This window comes from Microcebus murinus, chromosome 9 (assembly GCF_040939455.1).
Source record: "Microcebus murinus isolate Inina chromosome 9, M.murinus_Inina_mat1.0, whole genome shotgun sequence".
Taxonomy (NCBI): Eukaryota; Metazoa; Chordata; class Mammalia; order Primates; family Cheirogaleidae; genus Microcebus; species Microcebus murinus.
The window spans coordinates 104,852,928-104,865,956 of NC_134112.1; the positions used below are offsets into that span (position 1 = coordinate 104,852,928).

The window sequence follows — 13,029 nt, forward strand, 5'->3', positions numbered from 1 at the left end:
AGTAAGCCAGGTAGCCCAAGAATGGACACACGAGCACCACGTGCTCGCGCTCACCAGCAAATGGGTACGAACCGATGGACACCTAAGTGGACACAGAGGAATCACCTTCATCGGGTGGGTGTCGGGCGGGTGGGGGGAGGGGATGGGCATACACCTCCATTAGGAACGGGGTGGGTGCGCACCGACTGGGGGATGGGCGCACTTGAGGCTCTGACCCGAGGGGGGAGGCTGGGAGAGGGCAACGTACCCGACCTTAACATTGGTACCCCCACAATACGCTGGAACAACATCAGAGGTAAATGAATAAGAACACAGGGGGGAGGGGGGCACGGGCAACACATGTCACCTTAATACTTGGACTCCCATCATCTGCTTGAAAAGAGAGAGAAAAGAAAATGCAATCATAGAGATAAGAGACACTTTTTAAACATAATGAATCCGAAGAGAAAAGTAAAAGGAGGCCTGTGGAGCAGGTCTGGGTGTGACTCCGGATCCCCCAACATCAGGTGCCACCACCAAAGATTCCTACGTGTAGCCCATAGAACCCCAAAAGCAACGGGACGAGTTCTGGTCACATACTCCCTCAAAATGACATCCTGGCCTTCTTCTGGAACTCCCTCCCCTCTCAGACTCTCAAGGTTTCCTCCAGCGTGTCGGTTCCCACAGAGCAGACCTTTGGTCTGAGACCTGACAGTCCAGAAGCCACGCATGCTGCCGCGTGACGGCGGTGTCGCGGCTTGGGACAAGAGGAGGCCCCACGGTGCGGGCTGGGGCGCCAGGCACCGCGGCGGGCGCTGAGGGTGGGGGTGACCCCCACCCCGGGCCGCCGACTCGCTCCCAGAAAGGGGACAGAACAAGAGGCAAAACAAAAAAAAAAAAAAGAAGAAGCCTACGGCACCCGGTATTCCCAGGCGGTCTCCCATCCAAGTACTAACCAGGCCCGACCCTGCTTAGCTTCCGAGACCAGACGAGATCGGGCGCGTTCAGGGTGGTGTGGCCCTAGACGGCGGAGGGCGCCCCTGCCCCGCTCAAGAAGCCGAGCCTCTCTGCGCTTCCCCGCCGCCTCCTCCCCCCGCCCAAGGCCCCGCGCCGGCGCTGACCCGCACCGGGCCGGGCCTGTTGAGTTCACCGGCCGGGTCCGGCGGGCTCCGAGGGACGGGGGTGACAGCGGGGCGGGGCGGGGCGGGGCGGGCAGGGAGCGGCGGGCCGGGGTGGGGGGCTGTCTCTCTATACACACACACACACACACACACACACACTCACACTCACTCACTCACACTCACACAAGATGCGCCTCCACGGCTGGACTCGCCAAGGTGGAGACCTTCCAGCCCCCTTCCTCTCCTCGCCTGGCCCACCCCCAGCTCGTGGCCGCCGCCGCCGCCGCCGCCGCCGCCGCCGCCGCCGCCGATTGCGCACGCGCGGGTCGCCCGCCCTTTGACCCCAGGCAGGGGCCGCCATCCCCACAACCCCTTTCAGCTGCGCCCCCCACCCTGTGGGTGGGCTGCCGCCTATTCCCCCGGGCCCGGGCTGGGGCACAGCGCATGGGGGAGGGGAGCGAGTGTATGGGGCGTCTCTCTCTCTCTCTAGGGATGTGTCCCATGGGTGGGGTGGCGTGGTTTGTGGGGCGCTGAAGAAATCAGTCCCCTCCATCTCCTACCTCTGGAAAACGCCCAAGCCCTTGGAGAACTGCAGGCAACGCGACCGTGGGGGCCAGGACCCTCCTCTGGGTCCTCCTGTGGCCCAGTCCAAGGGGCCTGGGCCTGGCCGGGGCTGCATTGGACCCCGACCACCCTGGCGTGTGGACTCGCTAAAAATCGGCGATTAGATATTGGATTCCAGCTTCATTGAGGTCATTTCACTAATGAGTGCACCGGAAAGAGTTTCCTAATCCATCTGTGAGGGTGGCAACTGAAAGAGAATTTTAAAGCTGACAGAATAGGCGAGGAAAGGCATAGGAGATTTCCACACCCAGTAAGGAAGCCTTTCCCGAAATGGAAGAAAGAAACGAGCAAACAGAAACACCGGTAGCCCGCCAGGATCAGAGTCTGCCCCCGAGAGAAAGTACCCTGACCAGGTTCACCCGTGGGTGGGTGGCGAGCTAGCGGCATTCAGAAGAGCGAGGCCCGCAGTCTGTGCAGAAGACACCTGCACTCGGGTGTGTGTGGCGGCACGATTCACAAGCAGCTCCAGATGTTAAGCCAAGGAGAAGCCAGGGAGTTCCCAACGCCCCAGGTGTCCTCAGCCCACGACTGGCTGCTGGGGGAATGCGAAGCCCGGCTCCTTGTCTCAGAGCCCTTGTCTCAGAGCGGGACAACCAGGAGGTGTGACGTACACCCCGGGGTTCCCAGGAGGATCAGGCTGAAGCTGGGACTTGGCCTGAAAGTGTCCCCTCGCATGGCCACCCCCTTCCCCTTCCTGCTCCTCTACTCCTGGTGCCCCTCCATCCAGGGGCCAGACCTTAAAGAGTCACCCGCAAGAGAATCCTGGTCCCAAAGGAGCCTTCTGGGGGACCCGTGCTGAGAGAGGTTGTGGGCATGGCCCGCTGGGGCTCTGCCCGACCCAGGGCTGAGAGATGCAACCTCCCAGCTCTGGGTCCCTGCAGGGGAAGCGTTGGCAAGCACAGGGCCAGTCCTCCAAAGGCCCAGGTGCAGGGAGCCCAGGCCAAGCAGCCTGTGGAAGAAGCCACCCCGGGAACACGACTGCAGGCCACGGCCCTTCCCACCTCCTCCTCCTCCTCCTCCTGCTCCTCCACCCCCCCCCGACCTCCCACCCCCCCACCCCACCCCCCGACATGGCGCAGGGCTCAGAGACACCTCAGACACTTGCTACCCAAAGTGCAAAGGGCATCAGTTGCTCCTCCAAACCCCCCCCCTGCCCAGCAGACCGCGTTGTCCAGCCAGCCCCCGGGCCTCCCTGGGGTGCCCAGCACAAAAGTGCAGACAACCACCGGACCCTCAATCTCAGTTTTCGGATGTTTTTGCCACTCTAAGGACCCGCAGGCCAGCTGGGCCTTCTGGCAGGACAGAGAGCCCCGGAATCCGACGTGGAGAGCTGGGTGTACGTCCCCACGAGGAGGCGGTCCCCACCTCCGCGGCTCTCCCCTTGCGGGGGGGAAAAGCAGCCACGGGGCCTCAGAGAAGACACCAGGCTGGGCGCCCGCCCCACAGTGGGGGCACGTCCCCCGCAGGCCACTTAGCGCCGGCCGCCGGCCGGCGGACGGTTGGGTGGCGCGAGACGCTGCGGCCGCCCTGCTACCGGGTTCCTGGGAGGGCGTCCTGGAACCAGCGTCCACACCAAGCCCTTGGAAGGCCCAGGCGACGGAGGAGCCCCGTCAGGCAGGGGCCGAGGACGGTGACGGCCCGGGCGGGGAGGAGCGTGTCAGGCAGGGGCAGAGGACGGTGACAGGTGACAGGCCGGGCGGGAAGGAGTCAGTCAGGCAGGGGCCGAGGAGGAGACGGGCTGGGTAAGGGTTAGGGTTAGAGTCAGGGCACAAGTCACAATCGCAAAGACCTGGAAGCGACCCGAGTGCCCATCGACCCACGAGTGCGTAAATGAAATGTGGCGCGTGGACACCACGGAGTGCTATTCAGCTAGGAGGAGCAGCGGTGAGAGGGCACCTCTCGTGGTTCTCCTGGCCAGAGCTGGAACCCGTTCCAGTAAGCCAGGTAGCCCAAGAATGGACACACGAGCACCACGTGCTCGCGCTCACCAGCAAATGGGTACGAACCGATGGACACCTAAGTGGACACAGAGGAATCACCTTCATCGGGTGGGTGTCGGGCGGGTGGGGGGAGGGGATGGGCATACACCTCCATTAGGAACGGGGTGGGTGCGCACCGACTGGGGGATGGGCGCACTTGAGGCTCTGACCCGAGGGGGGAGGCTGGGAGAGGGCAACGTACCCGACCTTAACATTGGTACCCCCACAATACGCTGGAACAACATCAGAGGTAAATGAATAAGAACACAGGGGGGAGGGGGGCACGGGCAACACATGTCACCTTAATACTTGGACTCCCATCATCTGCTTGAAAAGAGAGAGAAAAGAAAATGCAATCATAGAGATAAGAGACACTTTTTAAACATAATGAATCCGAAGAGAAAAGTAAAAGGAGGCCTGTGGAGCAGGTCTGGGTGTGACTCCGGATCCCCCAACATCAGGTGCCACCACCAAAGATTCCTACGTGTAGCCCATAGAACCCCAAAAGCAACGGGACGAGTTCTGGTCACATACTCCCTCAAAATGACATCCTGGCCTTCTTCTGGAACTCCCTCCCCTCTCAGACTCTCAAGGTTTCCTCCAGCGTGTCGGTTCCCACAGAGCAGACCTTTGGTCTGAGACCTGACAGTCCAGAAGCCACGCATGCTGCCGCGTGACGGCGGTGTCGCGGCTTGGGACAAGAGGAGGCCCCACGGTGCGGGCTGGGGCGCCAGGCACCGCGGCGGGCGCTGAGGGTGGGGGTGACCCCCACCCCGGGCCGCCGACTCGCTCCCAGAAAGGGGACAGAACAAGAGGCAAAACAAAAAAAAAAAAAAGAAGAAGCCTACGGCACCCGGTATTCCCAGGCGGTCTCCCATCCAAGTACTAACCAGGCCCGACCCTGCTTAGCTTCCGAGACCAGACGAGATCGGGCGCGTTCAGGGTGGTGTGGCCCTAGACGGCGGAGGGCGCCCCTGCCCCGCTCAAGAAGCCGAGCCTCTCTGCGCTTCCCCGCCGCCTCCTCCCCCCGCCCCAGGCCCCGCGCCGGCGCTGACCCGCACCGGGCCGGGCCTGTTGAGTTCACCGGCCGGGTCCGGCGGGCTCCGAGGGACGGGGGTGACAGGCGGGGCGGGGCGGGCAGGGAGCGGCGGGCCGGGGTGGGGGGCTGTCTCTCTATACACACACACACACACACACACACACTCACACTCACTCACTCACACTCACACAAGATGCGCCTCCACGGCTGGACTCGCCAAGGTGGAGACCTTCCAGCCCCCTTCCTCTCCTCGCCTGGCCCACCCCCAGCTCGTGGCCGCCGCCGCCGCCGCCGCCGCCGCCGCCGCCGATTGCGCACGCGCGGGTCGCCCGCCCTTTGACCCCAGGCAGGGGCCGCCATCCCCACAACCCCTTTCAGCTGCGCCCCCCACCCTGTGGGTGGGCTGCCACCTATTCCCCCGGGCCCGGGCTGGGGCACAGCGCATGGGGGAGGGGAGCGAGTGTATGGGGCGTCTCTCTCTCTCTCTAGGGATGTGTCCCATGGGTGGGGTGGCGTGGTTTGTGGGGCGCTGAAGAAATCAGTCCCCTCCATCTCCTACCTCTGGAAAACGCCCAAGCCCTTGGAGAACTGCCGGCAACGCGACCGTGGGGGCCGGGACCCTCCTCTGTGTCCTCCTGTGGCCCAGTCCAAGGGGCCTGGGCCTGGCCGGGGCTGCATTGGACCCCGACCACCCTGGCGTGTGGACTCGCTAAAAATCGGCGATTAGATATTGGATTCCAGCTTCATTGAGGTCATTTCACTAATGAGTGCACCGGAAAGAGTTTCCTAATCCATCTGTGAGGGTGGCAACTGAAAGAGAATTTTAAAGCTGACAGAATAGGCGAGGAAAGGCATAGGAGATTTCCACACCCAGTAAGGAAGCCTTTCCCGAAATGGAAGAAAGAAACGAGCAAACAGAAACACCGGTAGCCCGCCAGGATCAGAGTCTGCCCCCGAGAGAAAGTACCCTGACCAGGTTCACCCGTGGGTGGGTGGCGAGCTAGCGGCATTCAGAAGAGCGAGGCCCGCAGTCTGTGCAGAAGACACCTGCACTCGGGTGTGTGTGGCGGCACGATTCACAAGCAGCTCCAGATGTTAAGCCAAGGAGAAGCCAGGGAGTTCCCAACGCCCCAGGTGTCCTCAGCCCACGACTGGCTGCTGGGGGAATGCGAAGCCCGGCTCCTTGTCTCAGAGCCCTTGTCTCAGAGCGGGACAACCAGGAGGTGTGACGTACACCCCGGGGTTCCCAGGAGGATCAGGCTGAAGCTGGGACTTGGCCTGAAAGTGTCCCCTCGCATGGCCACCCCCTTCCCCTTCCTGCTCCTCTACTCCTGGTGCCCCTCCATCCAGGGGCCAGACCTTAAAGAGTCACCCGCAAGAGAATCCTGGTCCCAAAGGAGCCTTCTGGGGGACCCGTGCTGAGAGAGGTTGTGGGCATGGCCCGCTGGGGCTCTGCCCGACCCAGGGCTGAGAGATGCAACCTCCCAGCTCTGGGTCCCTGCAGGGGAAGCGTTGGCAAGCACAGGGCCAGTCCTCCAAAGGCCCAGGTGCAGGGAGCCCAGGCCAAGCAGCCTGTGGAAGAAGCCACCCCGGGAACACGACTGCAGGCCACGGCCCTTCCCACCTCCTCCTCCTCCTCCTCCTGCTCCTCCACCCCCCCCCGACCTCCCACCCCCCCACCCCACCCCCCGACATGGCGCAGGGCTCAGAGACACCTCAGACACTTGCTACCCAAAGTGCAAAGGGCATCAGTTGCTCCTCCAAACCCCCCCCCCTGCCCAGCAGACCGCGTTGTCCAGCCAGCCCCCGGGCCTCCCTGGGGTGCCCAGCACAAAAGTGCAGACAACCACCGGACCCTCAATCTCAGTTTTCGGATGTTTTTGCCACTCTAAGGACCCGCAGGCCAGCTGGGCCTTCTGGCAGGACAGAGAGCCCCGGAATCCGACGTGGAGAGCTGGGTGTACGTCCCCACGAGGAGGCGGTCCCCACCTCCGCGGCTCTCCCCTTGCGGGGGGGAAAAGCAGCCACGGGGCCTCAGAGAAGACACCAGGCTGGGCGCCCGCCCCACAGTGGGGGCACGTCCCCCGCAGGCCACTTAGCGCCGGCCACCGGCCGGCGGACGGTTGGGTGGCGCGAGACGCTGCGGCCGCCCTGCTACCGGGTCCCTGGGAGGGCGTCCTGGAACCAGCGTCCACACCAAGCCCTTGGAAGGCCCAGGCGACGGAGGAGCCCCGTCAGGCAGGGGCCGAGGACGGTGACGGCCCGGGCGGGGAGGAGCGTGTCAGGCAGGGGCAGAGGACGGTGACAGGTGACAGGCCGGGCGGGAAGGAGTCAGTCAGGCAGGGACTGAGGAGGAGACGGGCTGGGTAAGGGTTAGGGTTAGAGTCAGGGCACAAGTCACAATCGCAAAGACCTGGAAGCGACCCGAGTGCCCATGGACCCACGAGTGCGTAAATGAAATGTGGCGCGTGGACACCACGGAGTGCTATTCAGCTAGGAGGAGCAGCGGTGAGAGGGCACCTCTCGTGGTTCTCCTGGCCAGAGCTGGAACCCGTTCCAGTAAGCCAGGTAGCCCAAGAATGGACACACGAGCACCACGTGCTCGCGCTCACCAGCAAATGGGTACGAACCGATGGACACCTAAGTGGACACAGAGGAATCACCTTCATCGGGTGGGTGTCGGGCGGGTGGGGGGAGGGGATGGGCATACACCTCCATTAGGAACGGGGTGGGTGCGCACCGACTGGGGGATGGGCGCACTTGAGGCTCTGACCCGAGGGGGTAGGCTGGGAGAGGGCAACGTACCCGACCTTAACATTGGTACCCCCACAATACGCTGGAACAACATCAGAGGTTAATGAATAAGAACACAGGGGGGAGGGGGGCACGGGCAACACATGTCACCTTAATACTTGGACTCCCATCATCTGCTTGAAAAGAGAGAGAAAAGAAAATGCAATCATAGAGATAAGAGACACTTTTTAAACATAATGAATCCGAAGAGAAAAGTAAAAGGAGGCCTGTGGAGCAGGTCTGGGTGTGACTCCGGATCCCCCAACATCAGGTGCCACCACCAAAGATTCCTACGTGTAGCCCATAGAACCCCAAAAGCAATGGGACGAGTTCTGGTCACATACTCCCTCAAAATGACATCCTGGCCTTCTTCTGGAACTCCCTCCCCTCTCAGACTCTCAAGGTTTCCTCCAGCGTGTCGGTTCCCACAGAGCAGACCTTTGGTCTGAGACCTGACAGTCCAGAAGCCACGCATGCTGCCGCGTGACGGCGGTGTCGCGGCTTGGGACAAGAGGAGGCCCCACGGTGCGGGCTGGGGCGCCAGGCACCGCGGCGGGCGCTGAGGGTGGGGGTGACCCCCACCCCGGGCCGCCGACTCGCTCCCAGAAAGGGGACAGAACAAGAGGCAAAACAAAAAAAAAAAAAAGAAGAAGCCTACGGCACCCGGTATTCCCAGGCGGTCTCCCATCCAAGTACTAACCAGGCCCGACCCTGCTTAGCTTCCGAGACCAGACGAGATCGGGCGCGTTCAGGGTGGTGTGGCCCTAGACGGCGGAGGGCGCCCCTGCCCCGCTCAAGAAGCCGAGCCTCTCTGCGCTTCCCCGCCGCCTCCTCCCCCCGCCCAAGGCCCCGCGCCGGCGCTGACCCGCACCGGGCCGGGCCTGTTGAGTTCACCGGCCGGGTCCGGCGGGCTCCGAGGGACGGGGGTGACAGCGGGGCGGGGCGGGGCGGGGCGGGCAGGGAGCGGCGGGCCGGGGTGGGGGGCTGTCTCTCTATACACACACACACACACACACACACACACACTCACACTCACACTCACACAAGATGCGCCTCCACGGCTGGACTCGCCAAGGTGGAGACCTTCCAGCCCCCTTCCTCTCCTCGCCTGGCCCACCCCCAGCTCGTGGCCGCCGCCGCCGCCGCCGCCGCCGCCGCCGCCGCCGCCGATTGCGCACGCGCGGGTCGCCCGCCCTTTGACCCCTGGCAGGGCCCGCCATCCCCACAACCCCTTTCAGCTGCGCCCCCCACCCTGTGGGTGGGCTGCCGCCTATTCCCCCGGGCCCGGGCTGGGGCACAGCGCATGGGGGAGGGGAGCGAGTGTATGGGGCGTCTCTCTCTCTCTCTAGGGATGTGTCCCATGGGTGGGGTGGCGTGGTTTGTGGGGCGCTGAAGAAATCAGTCCCCTCCATCTCCTACCTCTGGAAAACGCCCAAGCCCTTGGAGAACTGCCGGCAACGCGACCGTGGGGGCCGGGAACCTCCTCTGGGTCCTCCTGTGGCCCAGTCCAAGGGGCCTGGGCCTGGCCGGGGCTGCATTAGACCCCGACCACCCTGGCGTGTGGACTCGCTAAAAATCGGCGATTAGATATTGGATTCCAGCTTCATTGAGGTCATTTCACTAATGAGTGCACCGGAAAGAGTTTCCTAATCCATCTGTGAGGGTGGCAACTGAAAGAGAATTTTAAAGCTGACAGAATAGGCGAGGAAAGGCATAGGAGATTTCCACACCCAGTAAGGAAGCCTTTCCCGAAATGGAAGAAAGAAACGAGCAAACAGAAACACCGGTAGCCCGCCAGGATCAGAGTCTGCCCCCGAGAGAAAGTACCCTGACCAGGTTCACCCGTGGGTGGGTGGCGAGCTAGCGGCATTCAGAAGAGCGAGGCCCGCAGTCTGTGCAGAAGACACCTGCACTCGGGTGTGTGTGGCGGCACGATTCACAAGCAGCTCCAGATGTTAAGCCAAGGAGAAGCCAGGGAGTTCCCAACGCCCCAGGTGTCCTCAGCCCACGACTGGCTGCTGGGGGAATGCGAAGCCCGGCTCCTTGTCTCAGAGCCCTTGTCTCAGAGCGGGACAACCAGGAGGTGTGACGTACACCCCGGGGTTCCCAGGAGGATCAGGCTGAAGCTGGGACTTGGCCTGAAAGTGTCCCCTCGCATGGCCACCCCCTTCCCCTTCCTGCTCCTCTACTCCTGGTGCCCCTCTATCCAGGGGCCAGACCTTAAAGAGTCACCCGCAAGAGAATCCTGGTCCCAAAGGAGCCTTCTGGGGGACCCGTGCTGAGAGAGGTTGTGGGCATGGCCCGCTGGGGCTCTGCCCGACCCAGGGCTGAGAGATGCAACCTCCCAGCTCTGGGTCCCTGCAGGGGAAGCGTTGGCAAGCACAGGGCCAGTCCTCCAAAGGCCCAGGTGCAGGGAGCCCAGGCCAAGCAGCCTGTGGAAGAAGCCACCCCGGTAACACGACTGCAGGCCACGGCCCTTCCCACCTCCTCCTCCTCCTCCTCCTGCTCCTCCACCCCCCCCGACCTCCCACCCCCCCACCCCACCCCCCGACATGGCGCAGGGCTCAGAGACACCTCAGACACTTGCTACCCAAAGTGCAAAGGGCATCAGTTGCTCCTCCAAACCCCCCCCCCGTGCCCAGCAGACCGCGTTGTCCAGCCAGCCCCCGGGCCTCCCTGGGGTGCCCAGCACAAAAGTGCAGACAACCACCGGACCCTCAATCTCAGTTTTCGGATGTTTTTGCCACTCTAAGGACCCGCAGGCCAGCTGGGCCTTCTGGCAGGACAGAGAGCCCCGGAATCCGACGTGGAGAGCTGGGTGTACGTCCCCACGAGGAGGCGGTCCCCACCTCCGCGGCTCTCCCCTTGCGGGGGGGAAAAGCAGCCACGGGGCCTCAGAGAAGACACCAGGCTGGGCGCCCGCCCCACAGTGGGGGCACGTCCCCCGCAGGCCACTTAGCGCCGGCCGCCGGCCGGCGGACGGTTGGGTGGCGCGAGACGCTGCGGCCGCCCTGCTACCGGGTTCCTGGGAGGGCGTCCTGGAACCAGCGTCCACACCAAGCCCTTGGAAGGCCCAGGCGACGGAGGAGCCCCGTCAGGCAGGGGCCGAGGACGGTGACGGCCCGGGCGGGGAGGAGCGTGTCAGGCAGGGGCAGAGGACGGTGACAGGTGACAGGCCGGGCGGGAAGGAGTCAGTCAGGCAGGGGCCGAGGAGGAGACGGGCTGGGTAAGGGTTAGGGTTAGAGTCAGGGCACAAGTCACAATCGCAAAGACCTGGAAGCGACCCGAGTGCCCATCGACCCACGAGTGCGTAAATGAAATGTGGCGCGTGGACACCACGGAGTGCTATTCAGCTAGGAGGAGCAGCGGTGAGAGGGCACCTCTCGTGGTTCTCCTGGCCAGAGCTGGAACCCGTTCCAGTAAGCCAGGTAGCCCAAGAATGGACACACGAGCACCACGTGCTCGCGCTCACCAGCAAATGGGTACGAACCGATGGACACCTAAGTGGACACAGAGGAATCACCTTCATCGGGTGGGTGTCGGGCGGGTGGGGGGAGGGGATGGGCATACACCTCCATTAGGAACGGGGTGGGTGCGCACCGACTGGGGGATGGGCGCACTTGAGGCTCTGACCCGAGGGGGGAGGCTGGGAGAGGGCAACGTACCCGACCTTAACATTGGTACCCCCACAATACGCTGGAACAACATCAGAGGTAAATGAATAAGAACACAGGGGGGAGGGGGGCACGGGCAACACATGTCACCTTAATACTTGGACTCCCATCATCTGCTTGAAAAGAGAGAGAAAAGAAAATGCAATCATAGAGATAAGAGACACTTTTTAAACATAATGAATCCGAAGAGAAAAGTAAAAGGAGGCCTGTGGAGCAGGTCTGGGTGTGACTCCGGATCCCCCAACATCAGGTGCCACCACCAAAGATTCCTACGTGTAGCCCATAGAACCCCAAAAGCAACGGGACGAGTTCTGGTCACATACTCCCTCAAAATGACATCCTGGCCTTCTTCTGGAACTCCCTCCCCTCTCAGACTCTCAAGGTTTCCTCCAGCGTGTCGGTTCCCACAGAGCAGACCTTTGGTCTGAGACCTGACAGTCCAGAAGCCACGCATGCTGCCGCGTGACGGCGGTGTCGCGGCTTGGGACAAGAGGAGGCCCCACGGTGCGGGCTGGGGCGCCAGGCACCGCGGCGGGCGCTGAGGGTGGGGGTGACCCCCACCCCGGGCCGCCGACTCGCTCCCAGAAAGGGGACAGAACAAGAGGCAAAACAAAAAAAAAAAAAAAGAAGAAGCCTACGGCACCCGGTATTCCCAGGCGGTCTCCCATCCAAGTACTAACCAGGCCCGACCCTGCTTAGCTTCCGAGACCAGACGAGATCGGGCGCGTTCAGGGTGGTGTGGCCCTAGACGGCGGAGGGCGCCCCTGCCCCGCTCAAGAAGCCGAGCCTCTCTGCGCTTCCCCGCCGCCTCCTCCCCCCGCCCCAGGCCCCGCGCCGGCGCTGACCCGCACCGGGCCGGGCCTGTTGAGTTCACCGGCCGGGTCCGGCGGGCTCCGAGGGACGGGGGTGACAGGCGGGGCGGGGCGGGGCGGGCAGGGAGCGGCGGGCCGGGGTGGGGGGCTGTCTCTCTCTACACACACACACACACACACACACACACACTCACACTCACACTCACTCACTCACACTCACACAAGATGCGCCTCCACGGCTGGACTCGCCAAGGTGGAGACCTTCCAGCCCCCTTCCTCTCCTCGCCTGGCCCACCCCCAGCTCGTGGCCCGCCGCCGCCGCCGCCGCCGCCGCCGCCGATTGCGCACGCGCGGGTCGCCCGCCCTTTGACCCCAGGCAGGGGCCGCCATCCCCGACAACCCCTTTCAGCTGCGCCCCCCACCCTGTGGGTGGGCTGCCGCCTATTCCCCCGGGCCCGGGCTGGGGCACAGCGCATGGGGGAGGGGAGCGAGTGTATGGGGCGTCTCTCTCTCTCTCTAGGGATGTGTCCCATGGGTGGGGTGGCGTGGTTTGTGGGGCGCTGAAGAAATCAGTCCCCTCCATCTCCTACCTCTGGAAAATGCCCAAGCCCTTGGAGAACTGCCGGCAACGCGACCGTGGGGGCCGGGACCCTCCTCTGTGTCCTCCTGTGGCCCAGTCCAAGGGGCCTGGGCCTGGCCGGGGCTGCATTGGACCCCGACCACCCTGGCGTGTGGACTCGCTAAAAATCGGCGATTAGATATTGGATTCCAGCTTCATTGAGGTCATTTCACTAATGAGTGCACCGGAAAGAGTTTCCTAATCCATCTGTGAGGGTGGCAACTGAAAGAGAATTTTAAAGCTGACAGAATAGGCGAGGAAAGGCATAGGAGATTTCCACACCCAGTAAGGAAGCCTTTCCCGAAATGGAAGAAAGAAACGAGCAAACAGAAACACCGGTAGCCCGCCAGGATCAGAGTCTGCCCCCGAGAGAAAGTACCCTGACCAGG

General features: G+C 63.3%; 4 non-coding genes across 4 annotated transcripts; all 4 read right to left on the reverse strand.

Moving 5' to 3' along the window:
- Positions 1 to 886: 886 nt before the first annotated feature.
- LOC142873079 (5S ribosomal RNA) lies at positions 887 to 1,005 on the reverse strand. Its single transcript, XR_012921147.1, has one exon. It is a non-coding gene; the product is annotated as a 5S ribosomal RNA (ribosomal RNA).
- Positions 1,006 to 4,544: 3,539 nt separating this feature from the next.
- Positions 4,545 to 4,663, reverse strand: LOC142873080 (5S ribosomal RNA). Its single transcript, XR_012921148.1, has one exon. It is a non-coding gene; the product is annotated as a 5S ribosomal RNA (ribosomal RNA).
- A 3,523-nt stretch (positions 4,664 to 8,186) lies between these two features.
- Positions 8,187 to 8,305, reverse strand: LOC142873081 (5S ribosomal RNA). The gene has a single exon (XR_012921149.1). It is a non-coding gene; the product is annotated as a 5S ribosomal RNA (ribosomal RNA).
- Positions 8,306 to 11,840: 3,535 nt separating this feature from the next.
- LOC142873082 (5S ribosomal RNA) lies at positions 11,841 to 11,959 on the reverse strand. Its single transcript, XR_012921150.1, has one exon. It is a non-coding gene; the product is annotated as a 5S ribosomal RNA (ribosomal RNA).
- Between the last annotated feature and the right edge of the window lie 1,070 nt (positions 11,960 to 13,029).